This window comes from Meriones unguiculatus, chromosome 14 (genome assembly GCF_030254825.1).
Source record: "Meriones unguiculatus strain TT.TT164.6M chromosome 14, Bangor_MerUng_6.1, whole genome shotgun sequence".
In the NCBI taxonomy this organism is placed as follows: domain Eukaryota; kingdom Metazoa; phylum Chordata; class Mammalia; order Rodentia; family Muridae; genus Meriones; species Meriones unguiculatus.
In genome coordinates this window covers 23,895,634-23,912,224 of record NC_083361.1, presented here as the reverse complement: position 1 = coordinate 23,912,224, position 16,591 = coordinate 23,895,634, and the positions used below count along the sequence as shown (strand labels likewise).

Sequence of the window (16,591 nt, the reverse complement as noted above, 5' to 3'; positions counted from 1 at the left end):
CTCTGGACAGTCCTCCTATCTCTGCCTTGCATATAGTGGGGTTACAATCATGTGTTACCATGCCAAGGAAAATACAATATCTTAAACACAGGCCACAAAGTTCCAATACACCGAAACAGCAAAGGGAGGGTTAAAAAACCCTTTCCGATAGTACAAGCTGACACAAGAATGAAGGGAAAACAGGCAACACTTTCAATAGCTTTTCTACACCATGCCAGAGAAAGAATCCTAAGAATTAACCACCCACCCTGCAAATCCTATCTTCTTAAAATTCTTCCCAACGCTACCGAATGTCTTCAGTTCACTGAAGGGATAATAAACGTATGGGCATGTCTCTGCAACACGACCTGCATGGTTCCAACACCCAGACGCTTCTATCACGCTTTTGAAGTCAGGAGGGACTGCTTCCATGCCAGGCTGACAGACTCGGCCCATGAGTAGGTGTTTTGTGTGCTGACAAAGACTGCCTGGCACTTCAAAAGACGTGGAGCTGGCTCTGAGGGCTGCTGGCTTGTTTCACAAATAAATGAATCTCCTTTCTCAAAAGAGCATGTTATGGATTGAAAAGGAATTTCCCAAGTACTAGATCATAGTTGCTTTCAAATGTTTATAAAATTTACAAACAACAACAACAAATCACCTGTAGCATCATTATATATCTGGAAATCTCTTTCCAAGGTAGCTCGGGATTTTTTTGTTTTTTGAGAATTTTTGATATTACATTTGTCTGTGAGTGGGTGGGTCGGAACACTTGTGTCAGGGCACACATGTGGAGGTCAGAGGGCAACTTTTGAGAGTCAGTTCTCTCCTACCATGTGTAGGGTTGAACTACTTCTCCTACCATGTCCTAGAGATTGAACTCAGGTCATCCGGAGTGGCAAGTGCCCTTATCTGATGAGCCCAAGTTGGCAATGATTTTTCTACATATATAAATAGGTTGCTTTTTTCAGTTTTTATATTTGAAGTTAACTTTTTTTTTTAAACCTCTAAGTCAACATATAAAGTAAAAGTTTCCACTGTGGTTTTTATACCACATACAGCTCAAACAGAAGAGACATTTTTATTCGGATGTTTTCACCTGAATTATTAAATAACAAACAGTCTGACATATGGACAAAATCTTTTTCATACAACCTGCCTGTGTGTGAGGCACCGCTATGGGTTCAGGGGTACAGGTGAACAAAAGCATGCCTACTCCCCAACCCATGGTGCTTCTGTTTAGACTCATACTTTTCTAAGGCTGGATATTTTCGGGGTCCCCTCCCATTATAACCAACAGCTTTGAGCATAGATTTTTCCCTTGCCCCATCTCAACTTACTTCTTCTAGTTAACATCACCAAAGTAAAATTCCTAAATCAAAGGGCACAGCCCCTTTTTAAAAGCTCTTAACACAGGCAGTGAAGAGACTCTTTTTGCTGTCACAGCCAATAGATTATCTCAGTTTAGTGATGTTCACCCCTAATTGAGCACTGCCTCTCTGGAGATTAGTGTATCTAAATCAGCATAGCACAAGGGTTAAAAAGACAATCACTAAAAGCTCGAGATTTTCCTCACTCTGTCCTCGTGCCTGAAGTGACCTTAGCACTGGTAGCTAGATCGGCCCTGGTGCTAACAAACCTTCAGTTCAAGCTGTTTGCTACTTGATCCAGCCCCAGAGAACCACCCCTATCAAGCCTTCACTCATCCCAGCACAGCTGGCCTCTCCATTCCTGTTCCTACCCTTGGGCCGGTCCACAGAATCCTATGATCTCATCTGGCAGGCAGCAGCCCAGGCTTCCCAAAAAAGCAGCACCTGCTTCGGACAGCCTTGCAGCACATTCAAGGGTTGGGCCTTATTTGCACCTAACCTTTTTTTTTTTTTACAGTCATCTCCAAAAAACCCGAGAATGCCAAACCCTAGGTCAGTCTCATTTTCAGTCTGGAGGGTGAAAATGTCCTGATCACAAGAGAACAGTTAAGCAGTAACACCACTCACATCTAGAACCTCTGAGGCGCTTTAGTGTCTACAAAACATTTTCTCACACATCTCAGCTATCAACACATCAGTCAGTTCCACATTTTGTAAATGAGAAAAATGGGCTGAGAAGGTGAGGGGTGCGTAGCAACAACTCTGGATTCTGGTTTCCTTAAAAAACACAGAAATATTATAAGAATGTGCTTTCTTTTTAATCACAGGTGTAGGGATGTGGGGGCTACTTCCAACTGTCAAAAGTGACTACGTACGAGTTGCCCTGTGCCCTAGCAAAGGCAAGGTTTTGCCAGCTGTAGATGGTTTTTGCAATTGTGTGAAGTTTGGCATTCTGGTAACTTTTCAGCGGGTATATAAATGCTAGCACTGCCTCCAACCCCCAGCATGCAAGGTGGGGTCAGAGGTTGTTGGTCATTCAGGTGGGTGTGTTGTGGTTTGTTAGCAGTCGTGCTCAAAGAAAAAAACAAAGAAAGAAATCAGATTCAGGGATCTCTCTCTCTCTCTCTCCCCTCCATCCTTGCTTCTCTCCTATCTAATGATAGGGGTGAAACCAGAGGGATAAAGGGTGGGAAAAATAAGAACCCACAAACTAGCAAAGACCAGCTACAAGCAAAGAAGAAACAAGAAGAAGAAAATTAGATTAAAAAAATCTCTAACTCTCTCTCTTCCCCTTCTATCCTTCTTTCTCTCCTATCTACTGATAGGGTGAAATGGGGGAGGGAGGTAAAATAAAAGGTGGGAAAAAGAAGAACCCACAAAGACCAGCTGCAGGGGTGTGTCCAAGACAACTTTGCTTCCATCTCAGCTCATGTGACATCACCGGAAGCTCTCATGGGTCTTTTAAGATAAGCGAAATCATGAGACGGGGCACGAATCTAGATTCTGTCTGTAAATTTCATGCTTTCTACATGATCACCTGCTGGCCCCCTTCCCTTAGGAAGCAGAGGCTGGCAGCTTCCTGACCATGGTTAGAAAGCCCTGTGGGACAGGGCATCAGAAACACAGTACCACCTTCATCTACCACCTCATCTCCCTTGTGCCAGGGCCAAAGTTCTGAATGGCACTTGTATGGCCATCAGTCTACCCCAAGCAGCCTCTGGTCCTACCATAAGACCAGCTGATGAACCCCCTAGTACACAAGATCACAGGGCAAATCTCTTATGTGCCTGGAAGAGATCCAGCAGCCAGTGACCACCTTTTCTACACACAGTATCAACCCCAAGGGCAACCACAGTGCTCCCCACCCCCAACTCATGTCATCCATCATAAATACACCCAGAGTCCCAGGCTCATGCGCCCTGAGCTACAAGGTTTTGGTGTTGAATATAAAGGTGCGAGCACTCTAGCATTAGAAGGAAGATGAGTTAGGCTGACAAAAGGCAGCTGTCGCCTGATCACACATGAAGCAGCTCCCCACACTCCCTTCCCTAATACCCATGCTGCCCTCAATGCCAACGTAACCAGCCTCAGCGTCAGCCCTTCCGGTTTCCAACTGTTCACGTTCATCAATTCCTGTCCAACACTCAGATAACCGAAGATGTCAGAGGCACAGACCATGGTATTTCCATGATACATATAAGAAAAACAAGGCTCCATATTATGAGATAGTATCAGAATTAAAAAAAAAAAAAAAAAGTTAGATCCATTGAGAGAGGAGACAAAGCCACAGGGATGAATGAATCCTAAATACTAGGCTCTTGAAGTTTCATCACTTTTGATTGAATGTGCCCAGTGTGCTCCTGGCAGACCTCAGCACTCTGTACAAAAGGAGATGAGTAAGGTCCCTGGGCTACGCCATTCAACCTAATACTGGTAAGACAAGTTATGTGTTGTCACCTGGCCATTAAGGAGAAAAGTGAGACCCACAAGAGGTAGACAACTTGTCTACAGACACAGTCAACTGCTGTGCTCTCTACACTGCTCCAGGGCCATCACTGCCTAACAAAGGCTGTCTGTTAAATCAGCTTGGAGACTTTAAGTCCTCTCGTGCTTCACTCCTTGTGGCCCTCCACTTCAGTCTGTTTCCTGATTCTAAACAGTCGCATGTCCCATCATCCTGATGCAAGAAATATTTTGCCAGCCTGTACCGACACATCCCAGAAATACCTGTTCTGAAACCTGACTTCCCACCTTTGTTCCTCCTCATGGCAGATGTGGCCATCTGCGAGCCAGGTGGCTGGTGTCAAGGGAACAGAAACTTTCCTCACACAGGAGTTTCTGCTTCGCCTTTAGGCTACCGAGAAAGCTATCTGCTAAGCGATTTAAAACACGATCTTCCCCCCCCCCCATCCAGCTCTTTCTCCGAAACTCAGACCTGGAGAGTTCAGGCAAGCATGGAGGGTACAGGCATGGGGGGAAGGGGCAGGGAAGAGGGAAAACCCATGTAAATACGCACGCCTTCCCAAAAGCCCTGGGCAGGGAAGGGCCTCCGCTGGCTCCACAGAGGGCGGGCAGAAAACAGAGGAGCCTTGATGGCAGAATACCGAGGACCATGGAGAACCAGGGAACGCAGCTCGAGAGAGCTCACCTTCACCACAACACATGGGGCTGGTCAGAATGCCAGGGCCTGATAGTTTCTTGCAAAGTTGTGGGAAGGTGAATTTTTCATCCACAGAATGGGCATAGCCAGGGTGGTGGTGCACGCCCAGAACTCAGGAGGCAGAGATAGAAGGATTCCTGAGTTTGAGGCCAGCTTGGTCTGCAGAGTCAGTTCTGGGGCAGCCAGGGCTACACAGAAAAAAACCTGTCTAGACCCTGCCCCCTACCTTCCAAAAAAGAATGAGCAGCAGCTTTATTAGACATAAAAGGTACAATTACTTATTTAGTAAATTTATTTTTTATTTATTTTTTACATGCAAGGAGCTCTGGAAAGCTGTGCAAGACGCCTAATGGCATTGGTATGTGGCATGTGACAGATGTGCTGTCAGCACTAGGTCTTATCTGGTCCCAGCTATAAAAAGAAGAAACAGCTTAAAATGTAAGGAAAGTATCTGGCCAAAGTCAGGAGAGGGCCTCATCAAGCATGCAGCGCAGAGCCTGTCAGTCCCCTGTCCCCAACCTTCTAACCCTTCCTTCCACAACACTGTAGAACAGTCACCCTAAGGCTAAGGCCAACTTCAGCATCGCCTTCAGGCTTCTTAAGGCACATTTTATCTTCGTCCTCTGTCTCAACAGAACTAAGGACTGTGGGTCACATAGAATTACTGCATTAAATGCTCAAAACTGAAACTCCAGGAATTGAGAAGAAATTGCCTTAAATATGTCAGTGCTTACCTGGGCTACTCAACAGAGAGGTAGTAACAAGAGGAGGAACTCAGCTCAGTTGGCAGAGCACTTGCCTGGCAAGCACAAGGCTGGGGGCTGGAGGAGGCTGTCTCAAAAAGCAAGCAGTCTCTTCGCATCGCCTCAGTGTTTCCTGAGCTCCTTAGGAAATGAGCTCCTAATCTCATTTTACTTAACACTTCTACTAATTTATTCACTTAGCAGAAAGTGTCACCATAATGTGGCAGAATGGTCTTTCAAGTTTGCAGAGTTTAAAGACGCCAAAGTTGACAACAGCTCTCTACCCACAGTCACTCCTCTGACAGCCCTTCTTCCTGTAGCCTGGGAATCCAGCCCGGATGAGCCAGCTGTCCCATCTTGTCCCCACGGGGAAGATCCACTCAGCTAACCTATCTCTTCCAACACATGGCCAGAGAACCAGGCAGCCCCAGAACCAGAGCTTTGGAGCTGGGGCTGGGTTCAAACTAAAGCACTCCTCCTCACCCCTCTAAGCCTTGGTTCCATCATTACAGGTGGGGTTTTAAAATGTCCCCATGAAATTTAGAGAGGGAAAAAATAAAGGAGCACATACACTTAGCATACAGAAGGTGCTCAACGCTTGTCTAACCTGACTGAGCCTGGATTATGGCAACCATAGACAGATATCTAAATTTTAACAAAAGGAGAATAAGCATTCATTGCCCCAAAGCAAGCACCTCCAGAACAGTGTCCTCAAATACTGGAGTCATTCTCTGTTCCTTTCTCAACCTTCATTTCCACTTGTGTTATACACGTGAGCTCTACTGGGTTCTCAACATTCACCCGCATTCACCCACATTCACCCGCATTCACCCGCAGCTTTCCACCACCTCCATCTGCTTGCCTCTGGCCCACATATCATTCCGCCCCACGCCCATGCTAGGGATTGAACCCAGGGGCCTGGGAACACGAGGCAAGTGCTCTGTCACAACACTGTATCTCCAGCCCTCTTTTTACTTTCCGCTTGGAGATGGGGTCTCACTAAGTTGCCTTGCACTCACTTTGTGACCCAGGCAGACTTTGTACTTGTGATCCTCCTGCCTCAGCTTCCCAAGTAGCTGGGAATAAAACCTTGCAACAACCAGGCCCATCTTTGCCTCCTGGTTAGACTCTGCAACAGCTCGGAAGCACATGCTTCGCTTCCATCTCAGCTCCTGTGACGTCACCGGAAGCTCTCATGGGTCTTTTAAGATAAGTGAGATCATGACAGCCTCCTGCGTTAAACACTAGAAGCACTACACCATGGGGAGTGAAAATAAGCTCCTTGCCTTGGCTTACAAAACCCTAGAAGATGGGCTAGCGCTGGGCTAGGGCTACAGCTCAGTTGGCACAGTGCTTGCCCAGCACACACAAAGCCCTGGGTTCCACCTCCAGTACCACATAAACTGGCATTGTGCACACACTAGGCGGAACAGAGAGGGTCAGAGGCTCAAGATCATCCTCAGCTACCAAGTGAGCTCCAGGCTAGCCTGGGCTACATGGGACTGTCTCAAAACAAACTGAACCTTAGATGCCATGACCCCTGCCTAACAGCAGCCTCTTCAAAATACCCTTCTGTCCCCGCCCACCTCATTTCCTCAACACAGCAGGCCTTTCCTGCTTGGCACCCCCTGTCCTCGCAGTTTGCACGCTCCTCGCCTGTGTCCATGGAGCTAGCACCTTGCCCTTTCGACCTGGGCAGGGCTGGCACCACCTTGCCCTTCCCACTGTCACTTCACACCACACCAGCCAATTTTAGTTACTAACAACTGTAATGTTTCTCACTTATGAGCACATGCGATTACCGGGAATTTCTTTAGTAGCACACAGATTTGGCCTGTCTTATTTATTTATTTACTTATTTACTTATTTACTTATTTATTTATTTATTTTTACAACTATATCAGTCAATAGCGGTGTCTGGCAAACCAGGAGGTGCTCAGAAGTATTTTTTGACTCAATGAATGAGGAAAAAAGTAAAATAAAAACTAAACAAACAAAAAAACTAAGGTGATTCTGATCTTCAAGTGAGCCTTCACATGAGCTGGCTGAGCCTGCAGAAACCAGAACTCAGGTAACAGAGACAAGAACCTAACATCAAGACATGGCTCCTTCTGCTGGCAGGAACAAGAGACTCACACGCCAGGGGCCTCTTGAGGCCCGCTGTGAAGGTTAATACCCTCAGTGCAGAAAGGAATGAATCCAATGCCTGAGAGGACACTGATGAGTGGTTAAGGGCACACGGGGTGGGAGTGGGAGTATAACCGCCGTCACTGCTGTCTGTCTCCCTTCTACGAACTAGACAGAATGCGGGGATAAGCTCATGGTTCAGGGAAAGATATGAAGGCTCTTGCACTGTTCTCTGCTCCCTCCACTAGTACTTATCCTCTGGTCTTCCCTACCTGCCAATCCTCAGTTCCTTGGTGGGGGTGGGGGAGGAACGGGTCGCACACTCCTATATTTCTCCTGTTTTGCCAAGAGCATGGGAGAAGGAGGCTTACGAGGAAAGCACTGGACCTGTTACCTTAACAGCTGGGGAATGAACAACAGCTACCTCCAGCAAGAGGCTGTGTATAAAGCCCCAGAGACCGGTGAGTGGGTTGGGGCTCCCAGGCTCTGACAAAGGATCCTATGCCAGTGCTGAAAGCACTCCTGATCCCTGGGGAGCCAGAAATATAGCAGTGCCAGGCTACTAGTGCCCACACTACCCACATCTGGCTCATGCCCACCCCAAACTAGTCAGCAACTTGAGTCCTGGCAAACCCAGGCCAGCGCCTGGGGGGTGCTCGGGTACTGTCTTCAGAGAGTGGAGTCTGAGAAGGTTGCAGCGTGACCGCCCGCCTTGGAAAGAGGTATCTCTGCCCTTCTTGTGCTTCCCTGCATAGAGCAGACTATGACTTCCAGCGTCATCTAGAAAGTTCTCACACACACACACACAGGTTATAGGTTTTCAGATATACTCAGTGGCCACTCTATTTTTAAAATCTCTCTCCAGAGCAAGCAACCTGGCTAGCTGAAGCCAGCCCGCATCCCAGATCCCACAAGGGGCCCACATACCTAGAATTCCACCTGCTGAATAGGGAGTTTTAATTTTGGCTTCCTGTGATCATGAATGAAAAGATTAAAGGCAAACTCCTACTAGAATAAGGAAATCAAATGCAGACAGCCCTTCCCCTTTTGGAAGGCAGCTTTCAGAGAAACAAGGTAATAGGAGCCGGTATCAGCCTTGTTAGCAGTCACTCCTCAACCTCTCTGAGCTCCGGTTTCCTCCTCCTGGGCACCCCATCCACAGGCCACCCAGGAGGATCAGATTGGACACAGGCTGGGAGTCCACACCGTAGCTCTGCCCCATGCATGCATAACCTCGAATGAGTGGTTAAGTGTGGGCTTATCTGTAGCTGGAGGAGATAATCTACTCTGCAAGGTTATGAGAAGGCTGTAATGCCAGGGCCCAGGAAACACTTCCTCATTTGGGACCTGCTGGGATTTTCCTTTGCTAGCTCTAGAACTGCTCTTGCGGTGTCCTGTCTTGCTCTGCATTGCAACAGGACAAGCCTGCAAAGGTAGAGACTCAAGCATACGCTCTCCTCCCTTTGCGCTAAGGCACACACAAGCCCCAGATTACTGTTAACGTCTATTTAGAGAACTCAACTGCCAAGCAAAGTGGTTTCAAATCAGTAGGCACTGTCCCTCAGCCACACCCTCGTCCCTCAGAGGGTCTGTCTCCACGGTGCAGAAAGTACAGGCCAAAAAGAATCCACCTCCCCACCAGGCTGGGCTCAGCCAGGGACACAGAACCACGGGAGTACTGAAATTACAGGGGAGACATTTTCAGTGCCAGAACTTCTCTAGGCCAGTGCTTCGGCAGTCACCTGAGAAGACAGGGCTAGGTGTTACAAGACTCTCACAGGCAGTGAGGACATCTTAGGTGACTGAGAAGCTTCCTAAACTCCTACCATCCACCCAAACTCAGACTGAAGTTCAACGACACTACAGGTAACTGGAAACACAGAGGACCTTCCCCTCCTGCCTGCCAAGAGGATACTGTTTGGAAAAACGCAAGGGAGTTCAGGACTCTTTTGTCCTACTTTTTCCTAATTAAATGGCATTCTTGCTAAGCAATGGCACTCCTGGTCTTCTGAAACTTCAGGAAACAAAATATATACCACACACTGAATCCTCACAGACACATACGGGACTCACCTGTTCTCTTCGTGTAGACAGGCCCACACTCGCTTTCAGCCCCATGTTCAGAGCTGTGTCTTTCCTTGTGGGAGTCTGATGAAATCTGCCCTCAGCTCAGGGCAGAAGAGAGGTAGGCTCCCAGCTGCCCGCTTGCTCTCTCTCTCTCTTTCTCAATTTCAGTTCTCCACAGCTACTCCCAGGTGTTACAATCCAGCAGCCACGCTGTTCCTGCTCATTCATTCTCCTTCCTCCCTACACCCCAAGCAAAATCAGGCGCCAGGCAGAAACACAGCTCCAGCTCTGAGTCACCACCCCTGTGGCCAAAGGGAATGAGGATGCCTGACTGTACACAGACAAGCACGACAGGCTGTAGGATCCAGTGTGTTGTTCCTGGAGCCTGTGAGGTTAGCTCCCTCTAGCCTCTGGACATAGCCTAACGCCTATCTCTAAAGTCAGAAAGAACTGTCCAGTTAATTTCTTCCATTCTGCACCGGGCTAAAATCAGCCCTAAAATCAAGCCTATTTTGGAGAAACGCTGTTGCCACGTCCACCTACCTACCTGGTAAAGCTCCAGGGTTCTTCCAGGACTGCTGGGATTGGCTAAGGTTCTTTCAGGACAAATCTTAACCAGGAAGCTTTCACTCCCCAAAGAAGTAGGAGACAGAAAGGAAACTGACACTGTGGTCACAGAGCAACAGCGGCTTTTTCATTGTAACCTACACAGATCTTCAGATCACCCGGTGGGTGACAGAGCTCCAGGAGGTTGAAGGGCAGAGAAAGTTGCAAACTCAGCGGCGTCCTAGGGTTTGCTGCGGTGCCGGCGCACAGTAGGAGCTCGAGAAATATATATTGAGAAAAAGTAAAGGGGATTTTGTCCTCAGCCTCTTCAGGATGGAGGATTTCTAAAATTTGTACCTGTTACCATTTTCGAAGCTTTGGTACAGAAACCTGAGGTAGGCTGTTGTTCTTTTGTTATTGTTTGTTTGTTTTAAGTTTTAAAGGCCTTCCAAGTTGTAAAAAAGAATGGGAGTCTGCCACAGCAAAATGAAAGAATAAGTGATAGATAGCCCTTACTAGGAAGTGTGAGATCCTATGGAAACTCCAGTTCCCCAAGCTCCAAAAGGCAGTCCAGATATCCAGAAAGGGGCTCAGCCTGGACTACAGGAGGACGTCTGGAGGTTAGATAAGAGCCAGCCTTCCTCAAGAACTCGTGAAGCCGGTTCCCTCAACCAAGAGGAGTCACTTCCTTTCTCTCTGCAGAAGGGACAAATGGCTACCAAAGTGCATGTTGGCCTCCAGGCTCCCTCAACATCACCTCCCACTCTAACTCTCTCCAGCTCAAGGTCTTCCTTCCCACCAACTTCGTATTCTCCTTATAACCCTGCTATTTTGACTATGTCCGCCTCTCGCCTCTCTCCCTCCCCCTGCTTCTCTCACTATGTTTTCTCTATTCTCTATCCCTTGCTATTTATTCTCCCTTCCCTCATAGATAGCCCTGGACTCGCCCTGCTCTGGACTCTTCCAAATGCCTCTGGCTATTCACTCTCTTTCATATAATATAAACCTTCCCTATAATCATACCATGGAGCAGTCATGTAGTCAGTTTATACATGGAGCTACTATGGCCTGTGGTGGGAAAGAATTTCTTTTTTGAGGGGGCCACAGTGGCTAGCCCCAGCACCATCCACATCCAGGCAGTACTAACTGGACTAAGCAGGTTATCCAAACAAATATCAAAAGATGATGAAATGTTTTAACTACAAAAGAGATCATAATTAATCACAAACCAAATGCTATAAAGACTACATTGGGCTTACAGGCACAGACCCCACATAGTTAATGATACTTATTTGGTCCTACTGTGTGTTTCGCACTATGTGTACTTTGGGAATAAACAATGATTACTGCATAATCTGCCTCATGATACAGGTACTCACATCCAATGGGACAGGCAGATGTGGTCATGTGTGCCACGCACCCAGGTAGGAGCAGATGCCCAGTGCAAGTGCGAAACATGACTACATCTAGAACTCATGCTGTGAGGGCAGCAACCTTCGAGGGTAGACTGTGCTGTCTTCACTCAACAGACGAAGAAATCAGAGCTGAAAGCAGCCTGCATGACCAAAAGTTAAACCCCAAATACTACAAAGTGGGGGCTTAGTATTTCTGCTCACACTTCCGGCAAAGGTGACCTCTGGCCCCAGTGGGCCAAATGCCAAGGAGCCAGGGGAGGAACAGGAAGTGGGCTGAGCTTAGTCACTGGGTACCTAGGCTTAACCCTCCATCACCAGCAACACCCTAAAGAGATCAGTGACAGGTATGTGAGAGTTAGAAGGGCCACAGAAACTGCGCCCCACTCTGCCCAATAACCCCACCTCCCTGGCCTGTTGCCCTTCCGCCAGATCAGCTCTGCTGAACCGCAGGTTTCTTCCGCTGTCTCTCCTCCTCCATATCTCAGCACTCCATATTCCCCTAACTCCTGCCGGATTAACTGCCCACCAGCTCCAGTCACTTTGTCTTTCCTGACCCTGAGCGTGACTACAGCTGTCATCTTCCCCGCTGGATTCCAGGCAGCCTTCAAGTCTTTTTGTCTCCTGAGTGGCCCTTTTTGGTTACCTTAGGCCCCTCAGGCTCCTGAAAGCTTAGACTAGAATAGCGTACTTCTCAACTCTCTCTCTCTCTTTTTCTTTTTAAAAATTATTTATTATTTATACAGCATTCTGTCTGCATTTGTGCCTGCAGGCAAGAAGAGGGCATCAGATCTCATTATAGATGGTTATGAGCCACCATATGATTGCTGGGAATTGAACTCAGGACCTTTGGAAGAACAGCCAGTGCTCTTAACCTCTGAGCCATCTTCCCAGCCCCACTTCCCAACTCCTACTTGCTTTTCAAAACTAACTCAAGAACTGCATATTCCACAAGGATATGAACCAAAAACCAGCTCCTTTTTCTGCCTCCAACCCAGTGTTCAATTACGGTGGCAAATTCCTGTGCCAGATAGATCCTTGCATCATCACTGCTGTTTGCATTTATGGAATTCTTACACACTTAACATTTTAGGTAGCCAATGAGGTAGCTCAGCAAGTAAAGGCTCTCACCACTGAGGCTGACTACCTGAGTCTAATCCCTAAGGACCCACACATACACACATACACACACACACACACACACACACATATACACATACAAATATATGTATAAACACAATACTATACATATTCTCTAAGTTGCTTTGCTTTACATAACTTATAACTTTACAATTTACATAACCCATATATAAACAGACATACACATATGTGTGTATATAGACATACACACAATACTATACATGTTCTCCAAGCTGCTTTATACTCCACATAACACAGACTCCATGTCCACAGCAAGGATGTACATAGTACCCGCCTCCATATATAGCTCCCAGGGCCCTCAGCACCCCTTCTACAGAGATGACCCTGGAACCCATCCCATATGCCAACCTACCCAGACACATAGCAGGCATTACAAACTGATGACTATGAACTGGTACGTCCCCAAGACAAGTTTTATTTGAATTCCGATGAGGTTAAAAATCCAGTGGAATTTTAAAAGCCAAAAATTTCATGTGTGCATTGGGGGGGGAGTGGGGGTGGGGGGGTGTTGTTTTTAATCCAGTCCACCTTGGAAAGGCAAACACTATTGCAAGGCTGGGAAGTAGACCCACCTTTCAGCTTTCTGTGGCCACTGTGGTTGTCACCACATACTCTGTTCCCAGGGCTCTGGGAGCCCATCTGTCATCACATTGTACACTCCCAGTTTTTTCACACTAACTTCTTCACATCCATAGCGTGCCCAGAATGTGGGAAACAAAAGACTAGGCCATGGTATGAGCATTTCGGAAACAAACTGGAGTGCACAGACACAAGAGCCAGAGCTGCTCTGCCAGCCCTCTGAACCCGCCACACAAGGCTGTCGCCTACAAGGCTCACAAACCTGCAAAGCTCACAATGGAGCCTTTGGAAATAATCTAATCATGTTTTAATTAAGTTTACACTTCTCATATCGGGCCAACTTCATAGCTGTCCTTGGCCATGTGCCTTGGGCCTCAGGCTGGATGCGCCTGCCAGGGAGCAGGGTCCACCTTATACCTGCACTTTCCTTTAGGAGGCTTTCCTTTAGGAAACGTGTTTTGAAGAATCTTGCATGACAGTAAGAACCAAAGAAAGATGGCAAAAGTTGGCTAGGAATTTTCCTTCTTATCAAACAGTAAATAACTTATACACACCTGTAGTGTCTTGGAAGAATCTTTTAGTGGCTAATGGGAACCTGTCCTTACACCTCCCTGCCTGGGCTACAACACAACAATATCCAGGTCACCAGGCTCTTCCCCTCCGAGGAGCACCCAGCATCAGCCCTCAGGAGCCCAAGAAGAGGTGTAGTGGACAGACACCAAAAGTGACCTCAGACAGCAGGCAGGGGCTCTGAGGACAGACAAGCATCTCTGAGACCAGGTGCTCCCTGGGAAAGACTACACACTTCCTCTAACACTGAACACAGACAGCATTTAGACCCAGGCCAGAGCGTGTAGCCCTTTACAGCTTGGTCCCAGATCCAGAAAGCCACAGAAAAAGTTGCCGATGTCTAATGTGCATTCAGAAAGAATCTTAAAAGACTCTTTCTGGGTGACAAGATCTGAGAGATGCTGTCCCCAGTGATGACTATGAAACCAGCATATTCACTTCATTTCATTCATCTGAAAGCCACCTAGTTTCTAAGCTCGTGGTGTCCATCACCTGAGCAGTGAGTAACAGAGAGGAGGGAGCATGGCACAGCTCAAACCCGGTACTCCACCAAAGACAAACCACAGGAAAGCTTTTTAGATTTTCACAAATGCTCTTAGTCAAGAGTAGCAAATTTCCCATTTATTAAGTCAAATTGGGGAGACTCATTTTCTTAGTAGGGTAACCCCTGTTTTCCAGAAATCAGAATGTTCAGAGTTTAGAGGGCCAGGGAGATAGCCAAGTGGGTAAACACACTCCTAGAATCCACAGGGTTGAAGGAAAAACTGACTCCTGAAAACAGTTCTCTGGTATCCATACACAGGCCTGGCATAGCACACACACACACACACACACACACACACACACACACACGCACGCACGCACGCACGCACGCCTGGGAAGGTTAAGAGAATGGCTGGAGGTTACAGAAATTATTGAAGCATGTTAACAGGAGTTCCTGAAAACAGGATTGGAGGGAAGCCCATCCTTCTTTGTTTTTAATTAATTCCCGGCCTTAAACAAAATCTATCTTCCACTGACTCATTTCCACTCCCAGACATGAAAAAAAAGTCATTTCAGAAGTGGGAGTCCCCGTGTCTAGTCTCAAAACTTCATAAAAACGGGAGAAAAGTTTGAGGGTCCTGTAAGTACACAAAGGAGAGAAACCACATGAGGACAGGGGCAGAGACCAGGGTGCCATATCCAGAGCCAAGGAATGCAGAGAGATGCCAGATGCACCAGACGCAGCAACAGGCACACAGAGACCCACACCTGCTGAAATGCTGGCTTCTGACCTCCAGAACCTTAAGATGATAAACGAATAAAATTCTGTGCTTTGAAGTCATTGGATTTGTGGTCCTTTGTTCTGACAGCCCGGAGAACACAATCTGCCTGAGTTCTGAGGTTTTAACAGATTATAGATCCAATTAGTCCTGTGTAGAAAAGCTGCAGGAGGACCACTAGACCTTTGGACTCACTTAACACCAGAACAGAGTCCAAAACAAGCAGAGCTTGTGGAGGACTCAAACAGGTCCCCACAACTGAAAGAGCTGGAGCTTTTGGCAGCCTGGAAAGACTGGACAAATGGCTACTATTCTGGCTAGTTTATAGTCAACTCGACACAAGCCAGGGTCATCTGAAAGAGGGACTCTCAATGGAGAAAATGCCTCCATAAGATCGGGCTGCAGGCAAATCTAGAGAGCATTTTCTTAATTTGTGACCAATGTGGGTCGGCTCAGCCCTTTGTGGCTGGTGCCACCCCCTGGCTTGGTGGTCCTGGGTTCTATAAGACAGCAGACTGAGCAAGTCATGAGGAGTAAGTCAGTAAGCAGCACCCCTCCATGGCTCTGGATCAACTCCTGCCTCCAGGTTCCTGCCCTGTGTGAGTTCCTGTCCCGATTTCCTTTGATGATGAACAGTGACGTGGAAGAGTAGACTAAATGAACCATTCATTCTTCCCCAAGTTGCTTTTAGTGATGGTGTTGGATCATAATAATAGTAACTTTAATTAAGACAGCTAATATAAAGCTGGGTGCAATGGCACTCGACTGTAATCCCAGTACTCAGGGAGGCAGAGGCAGGTGGCTCTCTGTGAGTTTGAGGCCAGCCTGGTCTACAAAGTGAGTCCAGAAGAGCCAAGGCTACACTGAGAAATAAAACCTTGCTTCGAAAAAAAACAAAAGATAACTATTATCTTCCACGCTGGAAGGACAATCAAGAAGTAGAGCTGGTAGGTGACATTCTTGTTACAGTACAACTAAAAAAACTTTTTAATAAATGTTCTGTCGTTTATGTGGGGGTGGTGGCTAGTTTATAGTGGTTGAGCACTTACTTAGTAATCATAAAGTCTTGGATTTGAGTCTTTAGCTCTAGAGATGGGAGGGTAAAAGTAAAGACAAGAGTAGGGATAATCTGCTTTGTTCACTGGGATCCAAGACTGTTGGATATGAGATTGGATATGTGGATGGGTCATACATTCTTTGAGGAACTAAGTGTCAATAATGTCAGAATGGCCTCTGACTATCACTGGCTAGATGCCCTTAGTATTGTGCATTTTCAAGCCTAAGCCAAAACCCACCTACCAAGCATGTTGGTAATGAAAGAATAGAGACTCCAGTCCTGCCATGGCTGAGGTGGCCACTTTCTATTCTCTGGCTCTAGGAGCCTTTGAGTCTATGACAAGGAGATTATCTAAGTTGAGAGATCTCTGTACTACGTGACTTCAGTAATTGTGTAGAAAGCTACAGTGAGAACTTGTGGCCAGCTCCCAGGGAGCTGAGTTTCTTAAGCCGTGTTTCACAGGAAGCTTACACCAAGGCATACAATTCCTACATCAAAAGTTCATATTCATTTCTGTGTGTCCGTGTGGAAGTGCACATGTGTGTGGTACATGCATAT

At 47.0% G+C, this 16,591-nt stretch overlaps 1 protein-coding gene across 13 annotated transcripts in view; it reads right to left on the bottom strand.

Annotated features, from left to right (window-relative positions):
* Window positions 1-16,591, bottom strand: part of Plekha7 (pleckstrin homology domain containing A7) — a 189,368-nt gene that overhangs the window by 69,237 nt on the left and 103,540 nt on the right. The window contains exon 1 of one of the 13 annotated variants that reach the window (XM_060366984.1): window positions 9,453-9,691. The exons of the other annotated variants lie outside the window; for them this stretch is intronic. The gene's annotated coding sequence lies outside the window, so the exon portion shown is untranslated. Of the gene's footprint in view, window positions 1-9,452; window positions 9,692-16,591 lie in introns of those variants that run through there. 13 annotated transcript variants of the gene reach the window in all.